This window comes from Sinocyclocheilus rhinocerous, unplaced genomic scaffold (assembly GCF_001515625.1).
Source record: "Sinocyclocheilus rhinocerous isolate Xijiao unplaced genomic scaffold, SAMN03320098_v1.1 scaffold461, whole genome shotgun sequence".
Classification (NCBI taxonomy): domain Eukaryota; kingdom Metazoa; phylum Chordata; class Actinopteri; order Cypriniformes; family Cyprinidae; genus Sinocyclocheilus; species Sinocyclocheilus rhinocerous.
This window is the reverse complement of record NW_015624123.1, coordinates 1,020,476-1,030,321: the sequence shown is the minus strand read 5'-3', so window position 1 is coordinate 1,030,321 and position 9,846 is coordinate 1,020,476. Positions and strand designations below refer to the sequence as shown.

At 40.2% G+C, this 9,846-nt stretch overlaps 1 protein-coding gene and 1 long non-coding RNA gene across 2 annotated transcripts in view; one reads left to right on the top strand and one right to left on the bottom strand.

The window, feature by feature from the left end:
• The window catches only part of asic2 (acid-sensing (proton-gated) ion channel 2), a 146,299-nt gene that overhangs the window by 80,702 nt on the left and 55,751 nt on the right, over nt 1-9,846 (top strand). The window lies entirely within an intron of this gene.
• Nucleotides 5,986-9,846, bottom strand: part of LOC107737947 (uncharacterized) — a 5,915-nt gene continuing 2,054 nt past the window's right edge. The window contains exon 3 of the long non-coding RNA XR_001639846.1: nt 5,986-5,996. This is a non-coding gene — a long non-coding RNA (uncharacterized LOC107737947). The remainder of the gene's footprint in view (nt 5,997-9,846) is intronic.

The following is a 9,846-nucleotide window of genomic DNA, read 5'->3' as shown; positions in this document are numbered from 1 at the left end:
GTGACGTCAAAAAAAATCATTGAGCCGTTTTGGAGGAAGTGACGAACTGCAAGCTTTGAATGCTTAAATCTTCTAAATGCGAATTTTGTCACTGTTTTGGAGCACACTGCCTTATAGATAACCTTAAGACTAACATATTGATACTAACACCCAAAAAACTTTAATTTTGATTTCATGGGGACTTTAAGATTTGTACTCATGGAATTTACTAAAGTAAACAAACCTGTTCATTAGAATGGGGTGTTCCAATACTTTTTGCCCAAAAACCTTTAGCTTCATACACTGTAGATAATTGTGACCCTGCCTGTGGAAACCCAGCTAAAGTATTTCTTTTTAAACAGTGAATGAGTATTTCACTCTTTGATTTGCTTAATAAAAGCCTCTTTTGAGATCGTTTTGACAGACATGTTTATTGTGTATTATTTTCAACGTGTTTATTGCTAAGTTTAGTGTGGCAAAATAGAAGTCCAGCTGTAATTCGCGTGCAGTATCTGGTTGCCATGACAACCTCACGCGCTTTCTGCTGCTGCTCTAATCAGAGTGTGAATTTGTATATTTTCTATAGCAAAACTAAAATGTGTTTAGAAGTGCGACTGACCAAATCGTCCGGCTCGGTTTGCACCCCCTCGAACTCGAAGACATCTCTAATTTGACAGTTAACCATCTGATCTCACTCGTGACTCTAGGCTACGTAGGACGCGACGAAACCATGCAGTAAATGGGGGGAGATAATTTTGCCGGAAATGCAGAAATAAGCCGTAATTTTGTTTTATTTGTAACTCTTTGGTAGATACATTTATAATTTATATTACATTACTACTACTACTGTTACTACTAATAAAACAGATCTCTGGGGGCCCCAAAAGTGCGTGGGCCCTTAGAGTCGTCCTAAATTTAACCCCCCTTAGCGGTGCCCCTGCTGACAAAATTTGTACATATTGTAAATGTAATATAAAGTCATCTGGAAACAATGTGGTAAACATTTTGTGGTGCTGCATAGAAACATTTGTGGGAAAAAATGCTTTGATGGCTATGTTAATTTTACACTATTGGGCTTAGTTCAGAGAAATTTGAGAAAGCATGTTGAGAAAACATATGCATAATTAGTAATTAATGATCCAGTTATGTTTTGATGTAAATGTGTTGGGTTAATGAAATTCCTCTGTTGCTGTAACTTTAAATTCAGAACATTCCTCTTCAAACTCCAAATTCAACACCCTGTGAGGCTCAAATCAATTCAAATTCAAACTCGTGAACTGAAAAGGAACCCATTCGGAATTCCAAACTTTGCTCAACCCTGATGCGTGCGTGCGTGTGTGTGTGTGTTTTGAAAGGTGAATGCCTCTGTGCTACAATATGTAATATATAGTTGGTCTAGTTTAGGGAGGAGACCACTAAACCTCTCTTCACTCTCTTTCTGTCCTTCATGCCTGCTCTCTCGTCTCTCTTCCTGATCAAAGCCAGATACTTATGCATTCTGTTCAGCAGCATGTGTTGTTTTTCCACTTTGTAGCTCTGGAAATGCCGGCAGGTTTTGGCTGGTGATCACTAAGTCTGGAATCAACAGCCTCAATCTGTAAAGATATTACATTTCACATGGCAAATATTTGATTGATTTCTTTCCGTTTCTAAACTTTAATTAAACAAACTCGCTTAATTATTGAGCTGAGGACCCCAAATTGAAGTCAATAGTCATTTTTAACCAACAATTGTTTAGTTGTGTGCAAATATATTAATCACAGCAAAATATCAGCATGATGATTATCAGCAAAATGATAACACTTTATGTGTCTTGTTAGAAGAGGCAAAGGAAAAATCATTAGAGTCTATACAAATGAAAAAATAGAAGCCCGTTGTGTCATAGATCGCTCAAGAGAGGATGAAAAGAGACTCTCCGAATAGGTGCTGTTGACTTTCCTTCACACACACTCTCTCTCTCTCTCTATACCTCATTTCCCATCATCCCCTCATAATGACGTGTCTTTCATCTGTAATATCTAAAGTGTCAGGTGGAAGAGAAAAGACACAAAGAGACTGCCTTCAAAAGCATTAGCATGGTTTTGAGTTGAAGAGAGTCCTTCTTATCTGTCTGCTAAGAGCATCAGTGTGAAGACTGATTGAATCTTACTGATTCATCTTAACACACACAAAGTGCTTAATTTGAGCCGGATCCTGCCGGATTCCTGTTCCGGAAAATGTCATTTTTTGGATTATTGCTTTCCGGTATTTGTTTTTAAAGATCCAGCATTAACAAGTGCATATCGTGGCAGTGCTTGCGTGCATACGAGACAGAGCGATTGCGGGTTTATGTATTTGGAGCATGATTTGTAGATTATGTATTGGTCCTCAACATATTATTGACCAATCAGCTTTCTTAAATTCAAAATCGCTCTGCTTGATTGGTGCTACTGCTTAACCCACTCTCTCCACTCTTTTGTGAGCAGCGGAACGTTTGGCGAGAGTGTAATACCAGAAATACCAGAAATAATACCAAATAAAGTTAAATATTATAATGTATAAACATTATAAACACTATAATCATAGCCTAGTTCCCCTCACTCCAAAACAAATCATTTAAATGTAACGGTATGCAGAACAGATCAAGAATGAAAAAAATATATAAAACTAAAGAAGTCAAAACAAAGTGAAACTGAAAGTACCGTTGGTCTCACGTACCTCTCTCATTCAGCACAAATCCAATGTTTCCATATCCGAAATGTATTTCAATGTTAAACTATTATTTATAATGTAGACTAGGCTTCATGCACGTTCGCATATCGACGAAAAAAATCATCCTCTTTGGCATGAACAGACTGCGATGGCAAGTTTGAATGGATAGAATATGTGATGTGTGTGTGTGTGTGTGTGTGTGTGTGTGTGTGCGCGCATGCGCGCGAGGCGCCAGCGCGATCAAACAGCTGACACAGTAAATTGTCATACAGACAATTTTTGGTCATACAGATAAGAGTAAAAGACAACCCGCAAAGTGTTAAAAAGAATTAATAATAATAATAAAAAAACAAACACTAGATTATCTATTCTTTTTGTATTCTATTTCTTTTCTTTTTATGTATTTTACAATTAACAAAAGCAAAAAAAGGCCTCTAACACTAGCTTGCTCTATTCTTTTTCTATTCTATCTGTTTTCTTTTTATTGATTAGGCCTATATAATTACAAAAAACCTTGCTACGTGTACTACGTTAAGCTGAGACTTGTCATAGCACTTGCGTATCATTGCTCTTTTGTTGATTTTGATTGCTTCCATTGTCCTCATTTGTAAGTCGATTTGGATATAAGCGTCTGCTAAATGACTAAATGTAAATGTAAATGACTGAAAGTGTTTAATGCGTTTGAAAGCTTTTTGAGCTTTTGATCTCTAAACCATTAGAACTGTCTGTCTGCATTGCATATAAGAACTCGTTTCAAATGCATAAAACAGGTTCAGTAAATGCAAGTATTAGTTGTTATACTGCATGCATGAACTAACTCTCGTGGGAAAGAAGCTTTACAGCATATGCATGCATGGTTTTGCTCGAAAAGTGTCTATATGCATTGCAAATAAGAAGTCGTTTCAAATGCATGAAACAATTTCAGCTAGTGCAAGCTTTTCTGTTGCTGGGAAATAAGCTTTGCCATGCATGCATGGTATTGTCTAGATAGCTGCACTAACTTACACTTACAGTGCATAGAAGCTCTAACACATTCTTGTTATGCATAGAACCTCTAATTGTTAAGAACTGTCTTTGTGCATTGCGTGTAAGAGCTCGTTTGAAATGCATGAAACATTTTCAGTTAGTGAAAGCATTTTCTATACTGCATGCATCAACTAACTGTTGTTGTGATGCTTAAAACTAACTAAAACTGTTGTGATGCTTAAAATCTTTAACACTTTAGAACTGTCTATTTTCATTGCATATGATAACTCGTTTCATTGCATATGAGAACTAGTTTCAAAAGCATTAAACACTTTCAGTAATTGCAAGTATTAGTCAATATCCTGCATGCATGGTCTAACTCTTGCTGCTCTATGCATTGCAAATAAGAAGTCGTTTCGAATGCATGAAATATTTTCAGTTAGTGCAAGCTTTACTTTCTTAACTGCATGCATGAACTAGCGGTCGCTGCGAAAGAAGCTTTACATTATATGCATGCACGGTATGGCTTAGATACACTAACTTACACTTGCTGTGCATAGAAGCTCTAACATATTCTTGTTATGCATAAAACCTCTAACTCTTTAGAACTGTCTTTTTGCATTGCAGACAAGAACTGCTTTCAAATGCATGAAACATTTTCAGTAAGTACAATCATTAGTCGTTATACTGCATACATGAACTAGCTGTCGCTGCGAAAGAAACTTTACATTACATGCATGCATGGTATTGCTTAGGAACACTAATAAACACTTACTGTGCATAGAATCGCTAACATATTATTGTTATGCATAAAACCTCTAACTGTTTAGAACTCTCTTTTTGTATTGCATACAAGAACTTCTTTCAAGTGCATGAAACATTTTCAGTAAGTGCAAGTAAAAGTCGTTATAGTGTATGCATGCCTAAACATCAAATATCTCGCTGGGAAAGAAGCTTTACAGCATATGCATGCATGGATGGTATTGCTTAGGAACACTAATAAACACTTACTGTGCATAGAAGCTTTAACATATTCTTGTTATGCATAAAACCTCTAACTCTTTAGAACTGTCTTTTTGCATTGCATACAACTGCTTTCAAATGCATGAAACATTTTCAATAAGTGCAAGCATTAGTTGTTCTACTGCATATATGAACTATCTCTCACTGGTAAAAAAAGCTTTACATTATATGCATGCATGGTTTTGCTTTGATACACCTAACTTACACTTGCTGTGCATTGAAGCTCTAACTTATTCTTGTTATGCATAAAACCTCAACATGCTTAGAGCTGTTTTTGTGTATTGCATATAAGAACTCGTTTCAATTTCATGAAATGTATTGTAAGTGCACGTGTTAGTCTTTATATTGTATCCATGAACTAAATGTTGCTGGGAAAGTAGCTTTTCAGCATATGAATGCATTCATGGCATTACTTATTTACACTAACTTATAATTGCTGTGCTTAGATGCTGTATCAATATCTTGTTATGCATAAAATCTCTAAAACATTAGATCTGTCTATCTGTCTTATTTGAGTGATTTAGATTTTTTTCCTCAGCTGTAAAGGTTAAATGTACATGTATCTTTCTGCTCAGGAGTCTCTCTTGGTTGTTGTGACCAGTTTGCTCCCGGCCGTGAATAAACTTTTGTAATGCTGTACATGCTGCTCAGCTTAAGAATCTGAGTACTACGTGTACTACGTTAAGCTGAGACTTGTCATAGCACTTGCGTATCATTGCTCTTTTGTTGATTTTGATTGCTTCCATTGTCCTCATTTGTAAGTCACTTTGGATAAAAGCGTCAGCTAAATGACTAAATGTAAATGTTTACTTTTATTTTTGCACACTCGCAATAAAAAGAACATTTGTGTTTTTGTAATTAAGCAAACAAACAGGATGCGCGTTCTGTCAACTCAGTTCTCGGTTTTCATTTCCGTGAACTTGTTTGCGGATCGCCGCGCCTCACATCTGTTTTATATCTGTTAATTATTTATGTCAGATATATTTCGCATATTTATACCTTTTTTATATATATATTATGATTGTATTTTATTTTTATGGAAACACATTTTATTATTTTTAATGTAACTTACATATATTTGCCTTAAATCATCCTGGCGACCTATTTTTGACCCATGGTTTGAAAACCTAGGCTGTATAGTTAGGTCCATGCAGAAACTTGTGAACGATGCACTTATAGTTGTGTCATCACCGTTTAGTGACATCATTGAATGTTCCGGGAAAACTGAAGTTGTATTGTCAGTGTCGGTCACGGCGCCTTTTAACTGCTGATTTGGATCCGGCAATGTTTCATTTACAAATTAAGCACTGCACACACACATACAAAAATAAATAATTCTGGCAATGTGAATACATTTATGCCGGGTTATTTAATTAAAGTATTATCCAATTGAAATATAAAAACCATCCCATTTAGTAGGCTGTTAACTACTGCGACCAAATTATTGAGCCAGTAGGAGCACTTCTCCTTAAATTGTATGTTTTAAAAAGTTGTGTAAACTCCTTTAACTGAAAATGTACTAGTGCTTTTTTTTGTGAAATTACATTTACAGATATAGATAATGTGATCGTAGTTTGACTTTGTTCATGTTTATACACATTAATCACACTACAGTTGGGCTCAGCATTGAGCACATGATCTGATATATATTTCATTATTTGAAATTTGAAATATTCTGTTATGTTTTGCATACCTGGACAGACCAATGGAGACTTCAGCTTGACTATGAAATGCTGCTCATGTAAATGTATTTTATGAGCTGAAAGGGTTACTTCACCCAAAAATGAAAATTCTGTCATTAATTACTCACCCTCATGTTGTTCCAAACCCATAAAGCCTTCATCTTCGAAACACAAATTAAGATATTTTTTATGGAATCTGAGAGCTGTCTGACCCTGCATAGACAGCAATACAACTGAAATGTTCCCAAGTCCAGAAACGTAGCAAGGAGATCTGTAAAATAATCCATGTGACATCAGGGGTTCAACCGTAATTTTACGAAGCTACGAGAATAAATTTTGTGCGCAAAAGAAAAAAAAACAACGACTTTATTCAACAATTCGTCTTCTCCACGTCACCCTGTAGCGGCAGCTCTCAGATTCCATCAAAAATATCTTAATTTGTGTTCCGAATATGAACGAAGGTCTTACAGGTTTGAAACGACATGAGGGTGAGTAATTAATGACAGAATTTTCATTTTTGGGTGAACTAACCCTTGAACTTGAGAACTGGTGAAAATTGATTTATAATTTATTCATGCTGATTTGGTGAACAAGATCAAGAGATTCAGTGAAGAGATTACACTTGAAAGAATGGTTCTGTGAATAACAACTTAAATTTTGGTTGTGTTATAGCTTCAGACGGTTTTATTTTGGTCTGTTTTGCACACAAAAAAAAATTGTCATAGCTTCAGAAGACTTGAATTATAGTCATATATTCCTTTAAAATTTCAACTTCTTTCCAGCAAATGTGAGAACATAACATACTGCGTTTTAGGAACAAAGATGGCTATGAAATAAAATAAGAATTTCAGAGCAGTAATTGCAGGAGCAATTATAGGTTTGTCACAGCTACGGTGAGATAAATGCATGAAGATGAAGATGAATGCAAATAGTCTTTAATAAATCCACACAAGGGTAAATCCAGGACAGAATAGGCAGGAGACACACGTAGGGACGTACTGGACTGGACGACAAACAGTGAACTGAACACAACTTAAATAGGAGGGTTGAGGAGGGTAATTAACGACACACACCTGAACCAAATTCCAATAATCAGACATGAGGGAAAACTAGGTCACACAGAACACATGAGGAATGAAAACACAACAAAAGTCCAATGGGGTGAGACAGTTCGCCCCCCTCCCGGAAGGCGCGACCTCGCACCACAGGAACAAAGGGAGGGACGGAGGGGGACTTAGGAGGAGGAGGACACAAGGAGTGGAGAAGGGATGGTGACAGGGGACGGCAAAGGGCTAGCAGGAAGGCAAGCAGACAAGACAGGTGGAGGCTCCGGCGGAGGATGGACACCCGGGAGGAGGACGATGACAACCAAAGTCCAGGGTGGATCAGACGGAGGGAGGAGCCAGGAGGGAGCAGCAGAAGCCAGGCGGGACCCTGGCCACAGCCCTGATGGCGGCCCACGGTGGAGCCGATAGAGGGAGGAGCCATGGTGGAGGAAGGGCTGATGACTCCAGGGACTCCCAGGAGCCCGAGGCGGAGATGGAGAGTCGATGAGCCAGGGCGACGGGGAGGATCCAGAGGGCCAAGGCGGAGCAGATGGCTCCGGCAACCGAGGCGGAGGCGGGGATCCGGAAGGCCGCGGTGGAGCCGGAGCGACAGAGGACCAAGGTGGAGCCGGAGGGAAGGAGGAGCCTGACAGAGCCGGAGGGACGAGGTGTAGCCGGAGGAGTGGAGTCCCGAGGTGGCAGATTGTCGACGACAGACCCAGGCGGAGCCGGAGGGACGATGGAGCCCCGCGGAGCTGGTGGACTGACGGGCCACGGTGGAGAGGAGGGAGCTAGAAGCCATTGTGGAGCCGTTGGGTCGAAGGGCTGAGGCGGAGTCCAGGACTCAGAGGCTGGAGGTGGAGATAAGGGATCCTCCAGCCATGACGCCAATGTAGACTGGCAGACCCGCGGCGATCCCACCGCACAGATGGTGAGCTGAGGGCAAGCAGACGAGCTGCCAGGAGACAGCGGTGGGGGAGCTGAAGAAACCGGGATGACAGGAGGAGGCAGGAGAGGGAGGGTGGGAGGGAAATCCAGACAGGTAGAAGATTCAGGGACGGTGTGTGCCGCCCACACACACCACATCGCGACTCCCATACCGGGAGCGTCAGTGACAGGGGAACAGGACAGATAGACAGTTTGGGATGGGCAGACAGTTCAGGGCAGACAGAGATTTCAGACGAAGATGGGAGAAGAGCTGGCATGTCTGCATATATATCCGAATTACAGTCCACTGAGCTCGGCTCACCCTCAGCCATGGTGCAGGCAAGCTCTGTAGCTGGCTCTCGCACCTGGTCTGACGTCACGGGTTCTAGCTCCAGGGCGATCCTCAGCACTGTCGCTCTCTTTGGCTCAGGCTCGTCGGTCGCGGTGGGCTCAGGCTCTTGCTCCACGCAGCGGGGTGATGGTGGGCTGGGCTCTGGGTCGAGCGGCATTTGCGATCGGGGCCGGACACTCTCCAGACACCAGACGATCGCCTCGATCGTGAACAGGGACTTCAGCGTCTCGTCGTCAAAAGTGGTAGTGCAGTAGCATCCCTTGCAAAATCCTTGATATTCTGGCTCCTCCGAGCCAGAGCAGTGAATCTTGCGGCATGCTCTATCAGAACAAAAACAAAAAGAAAAACTTTCAAAAAACAAAAAGAAAACGCGAGGAAAGGCGCCGCGTACTTATTATCAATTTTGGGTCCGGTCTTCTGTCATGCTATGGTGAGATAAATGCACGAAGAAGATGAATGCAAATAGTCTTTAATAAATCCACACAAGGGTAAATCCAGGACAGAATAGACAGGAGACACACGTAGGGACGTAGTAGACTGGACGACAAACTGTGAACTGAACACAACTTAAATAGGAGGGCTGATGAGGGTAATGAATGACACACACCTGAACCAAATGACAATAATCAGACATGAGGGAAAACTAGGTCACACAGAACACACGAGGAATGAAAACACAACAAAAGTCCAATGGGGTGTGACAAGAGTATTCATTAATTATAGGGTGACATTGCAGGGGTGATTTCAGTTTTTGGGAGGTCAGTCCATTTTGCTGTGGACTCAAGGATTTTTATTTTATGGACTGTGAGAGGTTGTGGGTTGAAAAGTTTTTTGGCTGACTTTTCTTTATAGCCATAAGAAAATTGCAACTGTCTATCAGGGTATGTATATCACTATCAGGAGACATTTGTTTGTATTTTATTTTGTGATTTGATTGGAACAGAGAGCAGGCAGTGGATGAGCGATAGTGAAGTGGAACGGAGATTCTGTGACACCGGAACTACGCTCCAATAATTGGTGACCTCTGACTTACAAATCCCAGGACTTTGTGGGATTTTAACAAGACTTTTATATTTACCTTCGGCATCCTTTTCTAAGACAGTGAAAGAGGTTTATTGTAAATCCACACAGATCTAAGCTAAACTACTGTTCAAGAGTTTGTGGTCAGTAAGATATATAT